At 43.6% G+C, this 13,967-nt stretch overlaps 1 protein-coding gene across 4 annotated transcripts in view; it reads left to right on the top strand.

Annotated features, from left to right (window-relative positions):
• SASH1 (SAM and SH3 domain containing 1) overlaps window positions 1-13,967 on the top strand; it is a 1,049,232-nt gene that overhangs the window by 823,207 nt on the left and 212,058 nt on the right. The window lies entirely within an intron of this gene.

Raw genomic sequence — 13,967 nt, 5'->3', positions numbered from 1 at the left:
TGAGACAGAGTTTCACTCATGTTACCCAGGCTGGAGTGCAATGGCGCGATCTCGGCTCACCGCAACCTCCGCCTCCTGGGTTCAGGCAAGTCTCCTGCCTCAGCCTCCTGGGAAGCTGGGATTAAAGGCACGCACCACCATGCCCAGCTGATTTTTTGTATTTTTAGTAGAGACGGGGTTTCACCGTGTTGACCAGGATGGTCTTGATCTCTTGACCTCGTGATCCACCCACCTCGGCCTCCCAAAGTGCTGGGATTACAGGCATGAGCCACTGCACCCGGCCTGCATTTTTTTAAAACAGAGAGGTTCAAGTCCCTCTAACATATAATGTCATTTTATGTCTGTATGCCTTTGCTCCTGTTGTTCTCATAGTCTGAGTCCAGTTTAGCCACCACGTGGCTGGATAATTTTGATTCTTCCTTCAGCGCTTCTTATTAATTCAGATGAAGCGTCTTACAAGAAGTCTTCCATGATGCCTCAAGGCTGCACTAACTGTCCATCTCTTTGTTCATAAAGCACCTTGTGCATTCCTTTATCACACAGGATTGATAGTATTAGATTGGTGCAAATGTAATCACAGTTTTTGCCGTTGAAAGTAATGGCAGGCTGGGTGCCATGGCTCACACCTGTAATCCCAGCATTTTAGGAGGCCAAGGCAGGCAGACCACTTGAGGTCAGGAATTCAAGACCAGCCTGGCCAATATGGTGAAACATCGTCTCTACTAAATACAAAAAATTAGTTGGGCATGGTGGTGCATGCCTGTAATCCCAGCTATTTGGGAGGCTGAGGCATGAGAATCATTTGAACCTGGAGGTGGAGGTTGCAGTGAGCTGAGACTGCACCATTGCACTCCAACCTGGGTAATAAGAGGGAAACGTTGTCTCAAAAGAAAGGAAGAAAGTAATGGCAAATGGGTATGTATATGCATGAAAGATCAAAATGAAGCTCTTTGTCATATGAGCTACTGACATAGAAGAACCTCTGAGATTGCTGTGCTTGAAAACACTGCCGTTTCTGCCTTGAGGAATGTAATGGTGATCAGACATGGCACCTGGCAGACTGCACTCTTTGAAAGTAATGGCAAAAACTGTGACTAGGTTTACACCAACTTCCTTATGGGTCTGTCTCCCTCACTAGACCAAGCTCACCAAATTCAGAATTTGCAACTTATTTTCACATTCCCAATGCTTAGTACAAAATAGACACTTAGTAAATATTTATTGAACTAAAATCTATTGAAGATAACCTGGGCATAGCATCAGGGAAATGTGATTAGAATGCAGTCCTTATCTCCTTTCTGAGAATTCTTAAATCTGACCAATTCTATTGTTATGATTGGGTAAGAAAAATGTGATAATAGGAAAGGTGGAGTCTATTTGACTTCTAAAAGAGAAAAGTCGGACAGTGATAATTTCTTATACATGTAAAATTTTAGCTTTCATATGTAAATGGTAAACATATATACATTTATTAAAATATAGGTATAAATGATGGTGACAATAATATCAACATCTTCGTCTCCTCTGGGATCTTGGTCTAACAGTAGCATCTCTTAAATCTTCCATCTCTCAGCTGGGTGCAGTGGCCCACGGCCATAATCCTAGCACTTTGGAAGGCCGAGGCGGGCTGATCATTTGAGGTCAGGAGTTCAAGACCAGCTTGGCCAAAATGGTGAAACCCTGTCTCTACTAAAAATACAAAAATTAGCTGGGCGTGATGGTGTGTGCCTGTAACCCCAGCTACTCAGGAGGCTGAGGCGTGAGAATCTCTTGAACCCAGGAGGTGAGGATTGCAGTGAGCCAAGATCATACCACTACACTCCAGCCTGGACAGTAGAGCAAGACCCAGTCTCAAAAAAGGAAAGAAAGAAAAGAATTCTTCCAGCTCTCCTCCTTTACTTAGTTGTTTTCTGCTTAATTAATAAATTTGCTGAAGTCTTTCACCTTCTTTTTTTTTTTTTTTGAGATGGAGTCTCTCTCTGTCACCCTGGTTGGAGTGCAGTGGTGTGATCTCAGCTCACTGCAACTTCCGCCTGCCAGGTTCAAGCGATTCTTCTGCCTCGGCCTCCTGAGAAGCTGGGACTACAGGCGTGTGCCACCACCAAGCCTGGCTAATTTTTGTGTTTTTAATAGAGACGGGGTTTCACCATATTGGCCAGGTTGGTCTCAGTTTCTGACCTAGTAATCCGCCCAGCTCAGCCTCCCAAAGTGCTGGGATTACACATGTGAGTCACCACGCCTGGTCAAGTCTTTCACATTCTTAGCTATCTTCTTCAAACTTCTTCACATTTGTTTATCTATTTTTCTTCCAGTCATCCTTCCGTCTGCTGCAATCCAGTTTCTCCTCCTTCCCTTGACCCTGAAACTGCAGAGGCTGAGTAGGTTACCATCGGCTCAGCTGACATTTCTTGCTGCTGTGACTCTTCTGTTGCTTTGGACACTGCAGATCCCTTACTCGTTGCTATCATTCTCATCCCCCTTGACATCAAGCCGTAATTCTCCTCTTACTTCTAGGACCACTCTCTCTCTCAGACATTGTGTCATTTTTCTTTATTCTCTTAAATCTGATGTTCCCCATCTTTTGTCTTTCACAGTTTTCTATTCTCACTTACACAGATGGACTTCATTCCTGACCACCCATCCCAATCAACTGTGGCTCCCTCTTTCTTTCTCTTCCTTCTTTCTTTCTTTCTTTCTTTCTCTCCTTCTCTCTTTCTCTCTTCTCTGTCTTTTTTTCTCTTTTTCTTTCTTTCGTCTTTCTTTCCATCCTTTCTTTCTCTTTGTTTTCTTCTTTCTTTTTTCTCTTTCTTCCTTTCTTTTCTTTTATTTTCCTTCCCTCACTCCCTCCCTCCCTCCCTCCTTCCTTCCTTCCTTTCCTTCCTTCTCTTTCTTTCTTTTTTCCTTTTTTTTTTTTTTGAGACAGGGGTCTAGCTCTGTCACCCAGCATCTCAGCTCACTGCAACCTCTGCCTCCAAGGTTCAAGTGATTCTCCTGCCTTAGCCTCCCAAGTAGCTGGATTTCAGGGGTATGCCACCATGCCCAGCTAATTTTTGTATTTTTAGTAGAGGTGGAGTTTCACCACATTGGCCAGGCTGATCTCAAACTCCTGACCTCAAATGATTTGCCAGTCTCAGCCTCCCAAGGTACTGAGATTACAGGCATGAGCCACCATGCCTGGCCAATGGCGGCTCTTTCAAAAAATTTTTTACAAAAACAAACATACCTGAGCCCCATCTCCAATGATTCTGACACAGTTCCAGCTAGGGCCAGGACACCTGTACTTTTTAAAAGTGTCACAGAGATTCTAATGTGTACCCTCATTTGATATTCACTGCTTGGCTTTGTCTCCATTTGTGACTTCCTTTATCAAATACATAATATATGAATCTCTGCTATGAGCCAGGCTGACGCTAATCACTGGAGTATTAGCAGTGAGTAAGACTCCATGGTCCCTCCCTTCACAGAGCTTGCAATTAAACATAAGAGATCCAACTCAGTAAACATTTACAAAGAAGCAGGATAACTGTTGTGATAGGAAAATAGCTGGGTGATACTGAGATGCCTAGCAGGATCAATACTCCCAGCTCTGAGAAAGGCCAGGGAAAGCTTCCTGGATGACATACCTGCAGGCTGACACCAGTTAAAGAGAGGCACTGCTCAGGCATACATGAGCCAGAAGTATGGAGGCCACATGTGTGATCCACATGAATAGAGGAGTGAGGTTCTCCATTAAAAACAAGCATCAGTGCGGTATGACTCAAGAATGGAAAATGGGAGGGGAGCAGGCTGGAGGGACCAGGTCATGAAGAACTGAGGAGAAAGTGGTAGAAAATCATTTAAGGGACCAGGTGCGTGGTGGCTCACAACTGTAATCCCAGCACTTTGGGAGGCCAAGCCAGGCGGATCACGAGGTCCAGGGATCAAAACCAACTTGGCCAACATTGTGAAACCCTGTCTCTACCAAAAATACAAAAATTAGCTGGGTGTGGTGGTGCACGCCTGTAGTCCCAACTACTCGGGAGGCTGAGGCAGGAGAATCGCTTTAACCTGGGATTAAACCTCCTGGGTTGCAATGAGCCGAGACTGTGCCACTGCACTCCAGCCTGGCAACAGAGCAAGACTCCGTCTCAAAAAAAAAAAAAAAAAGAGAAAATCATTCAAGGATTCCTTGGTAGTCAGGACACATCTCTTGCCCAAACTGCCCTCCTGACTTCCGGATTATCCATGAGCTGTGGACGTGCTTATTCCAAAAACAGTTAAAATTCCACACAGGTCAAATTGGACTCCTTTTCCTTCTCAAACCTGCTCCCACATCCGTGTTCCCTGCCTCGTTGAGTACCACTCTCCCCTGCCTGGTTGCACAAGCCAGAAACCTGAAATTGCCTTGATTCCTTTCCTTTCTTCAACTCCGCCATCCAATAAATCACCCAGTCCTTCCAATTCAGCTTGGGAATGTTCTCAAATTATTCTTCTCCACTCCGGCCTTGTAGCCGTTGCTCATGGCTGTCTTTCTCCAAGTTCTTAGCTGCAGAAAAAAGTAGATTTTTTTTAAAAGGTATTTATTAAGATATGTAGATGGCTTGAATTGTTAGGAAGACAAAGAAACAGACTCTGGGCTGAGCTTTCAGGAATAAAGCAGGTTTATAATGTGACTAACAGTCTCGTTAGCCTGAGCGTGAGGGCTTTCCAGAATGAAGGATTTCCAGTGCTAAAACTGTGGTAGGTTTGGTCAAACTAGGATGGTTGCGCACCCTAAGTCTGCTAACCTCACCCGGAACTGGGCCACCAAGAACTAACCGATGCCTCCGCCGCCATTGGCAGCCCCCAGCTCCGGAAGCCGGGGCCGCGGAACCCAGCTCCGGAAGCCGGGGCCGCGGAACCCAGCTCCGGAAGCCGGGGCCGCGGAACCCAGCTCCGGAAGCCGGGGCCGCGGAACCCAATTGAGATCAGGAAGCCAGTGCTGTGGAATTGTGATGCTTCTGTTTCCTTCTGTGCCAGCCACACAGGCACTGAGCCACACCCTGGTTACCAACAAAAGCCTTAGGCAAATGTATTAACTTGGTAGAACCTCAATTACATCCTTGACCTCTGTATTAGTCTGTTTTCATTCTGCTATAAAGAAGTGCTCTAGACTGGGTAATTTATAAACGAAAGAGATTTAATTGACTCACAGCTCTGCATAGCTGGGGGGGCCTCAGGAAACTTATACTCATCGCAGAAGGGGAAGGAAACACTTCCTTGTTCACATGATAGCAGGAATAAGAAGTGCAGAGTGGAGAAGTGGGGGGAAAGCCTCTTTTTTTCTTTTTGAGATAGAGTCATCCTGGAGTGCAAATAGCGTGATCTTGGCTCACTGCAACCTCCACCTCCTGGGTTCAAGCAATTCTTCTGCCTGGGTCTTTTGAGTAGCTGGAATTACAACCATGCACCACCATGCCCAGCTGATTGTTGTATTTTTAGTAGAGCTGGAGTTTCATCACGTAGCCAAGGCTGGTCTTGAACTCTGACCTCAGGCGAGTTCACCTGCCTTGGCCTCCCAAAGTGCTGGGATTACAGGTGTGAGCCACCACCGCTGGCTGCCACATTGCTCTTATCACAGTAGCTGTTAAGACATAATGAGATTTTACCATGCACTTGGATTACTACTCAGCTTTCTTGCTTGAAAGATAAATGGGGGTGGAGTTATAGCAATGCATGCCACTAGACAGAGCATAAGTAATAAAATCCTCCCTCCGAGCTTGGCATACAGGGCCACCCTTGTTACTGCCTCCTACTTCCACCGTCCCATCCTGCCCTCCACACTAGGACCTTACAACCTTTAACATCTCCAGACTTTTCCTTTTGCCTAGAAAATCTATCTTTTCTTTCACTTCCATTACTGGCTGGTGAGTCCTGTGCTCCTCAATCCCTTCGTAGGGCTCAACTCCTTCATGAACTCTTCTTCCTCCCCACCATGTTGGCCATTCTCTCCTCTGAGACCCTCTTTATGGGATATATATGCCTATTATTTACTTTTCTGTCTCCCTTACTAGACTAGATGATCCTGAACACCAGACCTGACATATGTCAGACATAATGGTACTCAATCAGTATTTGTTACATGTATGAATGAATTAATGAATGAATGGGTGAATGAATGAATGACACATACAAAACAAATCTCCATAATGTATACTGGTAGAAGAAAGATTAGTCAAAATTATGGAATATTTTTAAAGCACAAAAAAAGTTGCCAGGTACAGTGGCTCACGCCTATAATCCCAGCACTTTGGGAGGCTGAGGCGGGCGAATCATGAGGTCAGGAAATCAAGACCATCCTGGCCAACATGGTGAAACTCCATCTCTACTAAAAATACAAAACATTAGCTGGGCATGGTGGTGTGTGCCTGCAGTCCCAGCTATCAGGAGGCTGAGGCAGGAGAATCATTTGAACCCAGGAGGCGGAGATTGCAGTGAGCTAAGATCGCACCACTGCACTCCAGAGCGAGACGCTGTCTCAAAAAAATAAAATAAAATAAAATAAAAACACAAAAAGTAAACGGAGTGGCAAATTAGAGAATCATACAGTATTTTATGGCAATTTTGTTTAAGTGATGGGGTCTCACTTTGTTGTCCAGGCTGAAGTTCGGCGAATACACATGCGATTAGTGCATACTGCAGCCTTGAACTCCTCACCTCAAGTGATTCTCCAGCCTTAACCTCCCAAGCAGTTGGGACTACAGGCATGCTGCACCTGGCTATTTTATGGCACTTTTAAACAGCTCTTAAAAAATTCCTTTCTTATGTAGATTAAACACCCTCATAATTCTCTTCAAGTTTTATCCTGTTAATTTAGTTATTAAAAGTATAAAAGTATCAGAAAACCTGCAATTACTTTTGCACCTAGTAAGCTTTTTCCTGACCCCATTTCTCAGCACAAAAGTAAAACTTGCCCAGCCTGGAATGAATCACCATGAATTGTGATTAGTTGGTCTAAATTAAAATAGATTTATTTATTGATTTACCAGTGAATGATTGATTTGCCCCCTTGCTGTCATTTATCTTTACATTATTACAGAAGAAAATATTTCATGCAAGTATTTTACTGTTTCTGTTGGTTTTGATCACTAAAGAGTAGCTCTTTTTTGGAGAACATCTTCTGTTGAAGAATTCTTCAGCAAATGAGGATCTGTATTTTTCATCTTTTTTCTTTCATATGTGTTCCATTTAGATCAGGAAATTGACATTTTAGCTTAGAAGACTTAGGCCAGATGTTAGTTCACTGGCTGAAAGATGGATTTCCTGCCCCAATAGGTGACCTCTGAAAGCAAAATAGCTTTTTCTTAATGGATAGACTGTCCAAATGACCTCATTTCTAGAACAAGGGTTCTTTGTTAAGTGTCTCTTTGCTATTGGAATCAACATCATCTGATTTTTGAGAACATTCATTAGATAGCTAGCACCTAGTTGTTTCATTTATAAGGCATAGGAAAAAAATTATGCCTAGACAATCCATTAAAAAAAAAAATGCGTTCATTGAGAGGGAAATGGTGCAGAAAATCTGGTGCCTGTTCACCCATATTAATATGTCCTTTAGATTTCAAACCTCATTCAGGCCAGCACTAACCATAGGAGCAGAGCATGTTATGTGCTTCCCTTAACAGGGATTGTTTCACTCAGCTTGACCAAGGCACTATTTAAAAAGTAACCATGACCCCAATGTCCTGTCACTTGAAGCTTCTCTCTCTATATGTGAGAAACTCATTGAGACATTGTCATGGTGCCATCTCTTTTGATGAGTTCTTGGTGGAGTTCATTTATTTATATCTTCAATTGTATAAGGCAGCTCAGAAGAACTGAGATAATTGAGCCTTTGTGTGTGTGTGTGTGTGTGTGTGTGTGTGTGTGTGTGTCACAGGAAATGCAATTTGAAGGAAAGTACTCTGGAGAGGAACATGGCCTTCAACAGGGGTGAGTCCATATGACTTACTATACTTGGTAAGAAGAGTTAGATGGCACGAGGAGAAAGATATATGTTTCTGAGACTCTAAAATAATAGAATTTTACAGCTGAAGGAAAAGTTGAGTTTTCTTTTTTTTCAGGAACAGGAATTCAGGTGTCTGTTTGTAACAGTTGGCAGATGAATTTCACTAGTATAAAAATCATGCTCGGGCCGGGCGCAGTGGCTCAAGCCTGTAATCCCAGCACTTTGGGAGGCCGAGGCGGGTGGATCACGAGGTCAAGAGATCGAGACCATCCTGGTCAACATGGTGAAACCCCGTCTCTACTAAAAATACAAAAAATTAGCTGGGCATGGTGGTGCGTGCCTATAATCCCAGCTACTCAGGAGGCTGAGGCAGGATAATTGCCTGAACCCAGGAGGCGGAGGTTGAGGTGAGCCGAGATCGCGCCATTGCACTCCAGCCTGGGTAACAAGAGCGAAACTCAGTCTAAAAAAAAAAAAAAAAAAAAAATCATGCTCCTTCTTATACAAAAATGTTGGCATTTCCATGAAAGATAGAGAACAGACATAATGAGAGTTAACCTCAGGGGTCCACAGTGCCTCTGACACTCATGGGTCTTCCTCAAGTAATTATCTAGTAGATGTGTGACTTAAAAAATGAGTAGTAAGAGCCGGGCGCGGTGGCTCAAGCCTGTAATCCCAGCACTTTGGGAGGCCGAGGCGGGTGGATCACAAGGTCAAGAGATCGAGACCATCCTGGTCAACATGGTGAAACCCCGTCTCTACTAAAGCTACAAAAAATTAGCTGGGCATGGTGGTGTGTGCCTGTAATCCCAGCTACTCAGGAGGCTGAGGCAGGAGAATTGCTTGAACCCAGGAGGCGGAGGTTGCGGTGAGCCGAGATCGCGCCATTGCACTCCAGCCTGGGTAACAAGAGCGAAACTCCGTCTCAAAAAAAAAAAAAAAAAAAAAAAATGAGTAGTAAGAAAGGATATCAAACTTTCCTTTGTAATGACTCAACACACTATTTTTCCCAGAATGTTATATTCAGCTCTCTGCCTTTTTTAAAAAACTCATGCAAATGTCATTAATCATACATGTGGTGGTGGTGTTCACTCAAAGTATTGTGCAAGTATACTTCAAATCTGGACGAGACTGTAGTGATCTTCTGTTTCCTAGGATCAATTATGTGAGTGAGAATCTTTCATACAACATATATAACATGATGGCACCTCAAAGAAGCAGAGCAAGAGTTTTCACTGGAGCTTTAACATTTATTGGAAAAAAATACTTTCCATAACCATGTTTAAGAGCAAGAGAGACAGCCAAGTAGGCATTCTCCTAGGATAAAGTTTATTAGGAGACAAGATTGATAAATCAGTTTGGTTGGTGGATACTTCCCAACTGCACTTTTAAGTCTTTTCTTGCACAACTTGAAAACAGTTAACAGTCTCAGATCTCTTATTAACACATTCCTTTTTATTTTTTTATTTGTACTTTTTTATTTTTTCTGAGATGGGATTTCACTGTTGTGGCCCAGGCTGGAGTACAATGGTGCAATCTTGGCTCACTGCAATCTTCACTTCCCCGGTTCAAGAGATTCTCCTGCCTCAGCCTCCAGAGTAGCTGGGATTACAGGCACGTACCACCACGCCCAGCTAATTTTTGTACTTTTAGTAGAGATGGAGTTTCGCCATGTTGGCCAGGCTGGTTTCGAACTCCTGACCTCAAGTGATCTGCCCATCTTGGCCTCCCAAAGTGCTGGGATTACAGACATAAGCCACCGTGCCCAGCCCTTTTTATTTTTTGTATCTCCTAAGCTAAAAAGAGAAATAGCAAGAAGTGTGATTCTAAAGATTATCTCCCTCTGTGTTTCCTTTTTTTCTTCTCCTAAGTATCAGGTAGAGACATGACACTTAGGAGAATTTCCAATAAATTTTAAAGCTTTCATATAATCTTGCGGTTCTCTGTAGGAGAGGCTGTTCTCATCTTAATTCAGGATAACTTTATGGTGAGTTGAAGTCTCTTGGTTCCTGCCTTAAACTGTATGGGATGCAATTCATATAACCTACTTTTTTTGATCCTCATGGGCATCTGTAGACATCTTGCCAGAGCTTTGCTTCTTGTCTATAATGTGTTATCAAATCATTTCGAATCTTCATAGTTCAGAATTACCAGTGGCTTCAGAAATCATCTAGGCTGGCCCCACTGTGTATAATAAAATACCTGTTGTGGTATTTTTGATGGAATAATTCCCAGGCAGAACTTGGTCTTTACATAACATCAACACACATGAAAACCTAACTGGCTATTGCTTGTCAGAGTAGAAGAATAGATTTCAGAGAATTTTTTTCTCACTTTGTGGCCCAAGTTGAATTGCAAGTGGCACAATCATGGCTCATTGCAGCCTTGACCTTTCAGGCTCAGGTGATCCTCCCACCTCGGTCTCCCCTAGCTAGGACTACAGGGACATGCCACGGCACCTGGCTAATTTTTTATAAAGGCGGAATCTCATTTTGTTGCCCAGGCTGATCTAGAACTCCCAGACTCAAGTGATCCTCCTGCCTGAGCGTCCCAAAGTGCTGGGATTACAGGCGTGCCCCCCCCCGCCCCCGCGCCCTACCCAGCCCAGAGAAAAGGATTTACGTCCCTGCAGTTTCTCTATGTTTCTTTCTCTTCTCTCCCTAGCCTGTTCTGCTGTCTCTACATTGTTTTAATTTCTCTTTAGTTTGCTCTTAGCTCTTCTCCCCACTTCTTTCACCAAACACTCCCTGATGAAGGGCTTTTTAACAGGTAATGCTTTAGGATGGGCTTGGCTCACCTGTAAGGCATTTGTAGGAAAAAAAAAATGGTGTGGGTTTGTGCTGGGGAAAATGTTTTAGCATATCAGTCTTTCCTTGAAGTCAGTTCCCCCAAGGCATTGTGGAATGCCCCATGTAGGAGTGCCAGAGAGGGTTGCTGACTGTAGGCAAAAATTAAATGAGCTTATCTGCTTTCCTTGCTCGATTTCAGCAGCAGGCAGTATGGTAAAAAAATAAATTGGACTATTTATAATCTTTCAGTTTTAATCTCTGCTATAAGAAGAAAATGTGTTGTTGTCGTCTGTAACAATTAACAAGTATTTTTTTTTTTTTTTTTTTTTTGAGACAGAGGTTTTGTCTTTTTTTCCCGGGGTCGGGGGCTACGGGGAGCCCGGGGCTCACCGCAACCTCCGCCTCCTGGGTTCAGGAAATTCTCCTGCCTCAGCCTCCCGAGTAGCTGGGATTACAGGCACGCGCCACCATGCCCAGCTGATTTTTTGCATTTTTAGTAGAGACGGGGTTTCACCATGTTGACCAGGATGGTCTCGATCTCTTGACCTCGTGATCCACCCGCCTCGGCCTCCCAAAGTGCTGGGATTACAGGCGTGAGCCACTGCGCCCGGCAATTAACAAGTATTTAAATGAATCGGTGTTCCTAAAACATATGCTATTCTTACAGAGAATGCATTTTAATTTCAATATTTAATTGTCTGCCCTTTAAAACCAAGTATCTCAAATCCAGCAGAGCTTAAAAAAAAAAAAAGATACAACCAAAAATCTTTAAATACCTGATTTCTTCATTCACTTGTCTCATGACAAGTGGGTTACTTTGCCAGTGAGTTTTTGAAAACAATCTACTGACCGGGTGCAGTGGCTCATGCATGTAATCCCAGTACTTTGGGAGGCCAAGGCAGGTGGATCATGGAGGTCAGGAGTTCGAGACCAGCCAGACCAACATGATAAAATCCTGTCTCTACTAAAAATACCAAAGATTGCCAGGCGCAGTGGTTCACGCCTGCAATCCCAGCACTCTGGGAGGTCGAGGTGGGTGGATCACCTGAAGCTGGGAGTTCGACACTAGCCTGACCAACATGGTAACACCCTCGTCTTTACTAAAAATACAAAATTAGCTAGGCATGGTGGCCTGTAATCCCAGCTAATTGGGAGACTGAGGCAGGAGAATTGCTTGACCCGGGAAGCGGAGGTTGTGGTGAGCCGAGATCTTGCCATTGCACTCTGGCCTGGGTAACAACAGTGAAATTCCATCTCAAAAAAAAAAAAAAATTAGCTGGGCTTGATGGCATGCACCTGTAATGCCAGCTACTCAAGAGGCTGAGGCAGGAGAATACCTTGAACCCAGGAGGCAAAGGTTGCAGTGAGCCAAGATCGTGCCACTGCACTCTAGGGTGGGCAACAAAGCAATACCCCTTCCCTAAATAAATAAATAAATACAAGTAAAAACAATCTACTGGTATAGATTTTTAATATACTGTATTCTATTTTAAAACTGTACATTTCCTTAGCTCCTGTTCCTTACTCTGACATACCTATAATCTGCAGAGGCTTTCAAATTTGAACACTAGGCACTATCCCCTGGGGAACTTGTTAAAAAACAGATTGCTTGCTTCAGCCCAAGGAGTTCAAGACCAGCCTGGGCAACATAGGGAGACCCTGTGTCTACAAAAAATAATTAAAAAAAAAAAAATTAGCCAGGCATGGTGGTGCATTCCTGTAGTTCCAGCTACTTGGGAGGCTGAAGTGGGAGGATCCCTTGGGCCCAGGTGTTCATGCCACTGCATTCCAGACTGGGTGACAGAGGGAGACCTTGTCTCAAACAAACAAACAAACAAACAAAAAACCAAAAAACAAATTGTTGGTCCCACTCCCAGAGTGTCTCAGTACAAAGCTTGAAGTAGAACCTGGAAATCTGCATTTCTAACAAGCTCCTTGGTGATGCTAATGACTGAGTTGTGGGATGTGTGTTTTGAGAAGCACTGCTCTAGATGAAAATATCTAGAATTGATGGCAGTGTGGTCTCCAGTGGTGGTAATGGAGGTAAAGAGAAGTGGATGACTTTGACCTAGTTTAAGACTTCTAGGCCAGGCATGGTGGCTCACTCTGGTAATCCCAGCACTTTCACTGAGGTCAGGAGTTTGAGATGAACAGGGTGAAAGCCTGTCTCTACTAAAAATACAAAAATTAGCCAAGCATGGTGGCTCATGTCTGTAATCTCAGCTACTGGGGAAGTTGAGGCATGAAAATCACTTGAACCCGGGAGGGGGAGGTTGCAGTGAGCCGAGATTGCACCACTGCACTCCAGCCTGGGCGACAGAGCAACACTCTATCTCAAAAAAAAAAAAAAAAAAAAAAAATTAGAATCAGCAGGGCTTATCTGTAGCTTAGATTGTAGTGATGGTGAGGGAAGGGAGGGATGAAGCTGGTAGTTTGAATAAATGAATGGTTATAATCAAAGACTGAAGCAAGAAAGGAGCAGAGAGGGAGGGTTGGATCACGGTGGGAAATCATAAGTTTCATTTGGGGAACGTTAAAGTTTCACTGAAATACTTGTGAAACTCAAGCTCAATGATTGGCAGAGAGTAGGTTTTCCATAAATGATGACAGCGATTGTTACTGCTGCTATTACTACCTTTACTATGAACACTGCAGCGTCCTAATCACCCCGCCCCACCAGACGGGAACTCCCAACTCCATTACTCAGCAACTGCATTTCAGAGCTACAGTTGACTCCTCTGTATGATCACAGAGACTTAGGTATGAACAAGGAAATTTCCTATTTATAAATGTAGCCTCACTGGATGAGTGGTAGACCAAGGAAAAGCAAAAAGAGGGTAAAAAGAGAAAGATTATAATGATGAATTGTAATTCATCAAGGTGCCTGTGTCATCACAGATAACCTCACAACTGTATTAAATAGGTGAAATTTTTCCCATTTTACAGATAAGATAAATAACTCTCCCAATGTCTTATAGAAACTTGGGTAAAAATTGGGTAAAAATTGAAACCTAACTTTGTCTTGACCTCATTACATGTGTGCTTTCTATTATGAAATGGTATTTTTTTTTTTTTTTTTTGAGACGGAGTCTTGCTGTTGTCGCCCAGGCTGGAGTGCAGTGGTGCAATCTCGGCTCACTGCAACCTCTGCCTCCCCTGTTCAAGAGATTCTCCTGCCTTAGCCTCCCCAGTAGCTGCAATTACAGCTGCCC

This window comes from Sapajus apella, unplaced genomic scaffold (genome assembly GCF_009761245.1).
Source record: "Sapajus apella isolate SASKATOON/1434 unplaced genomic scaffold, GSC_monkey_1.0 scaffold6, whole genome shotgun sequence".
NCBI classification, from domain to species: Eukaryota; Metazoa; Chordata; class Mammalia; order Primates; family Cebidae; genus Sapajus; species Sapajus apella.
The sequence above is the reverse complement of the archived record's forward strand: the minus strand, read 5'-3'. Positions and strand labels throughout refer to the sequence as shown.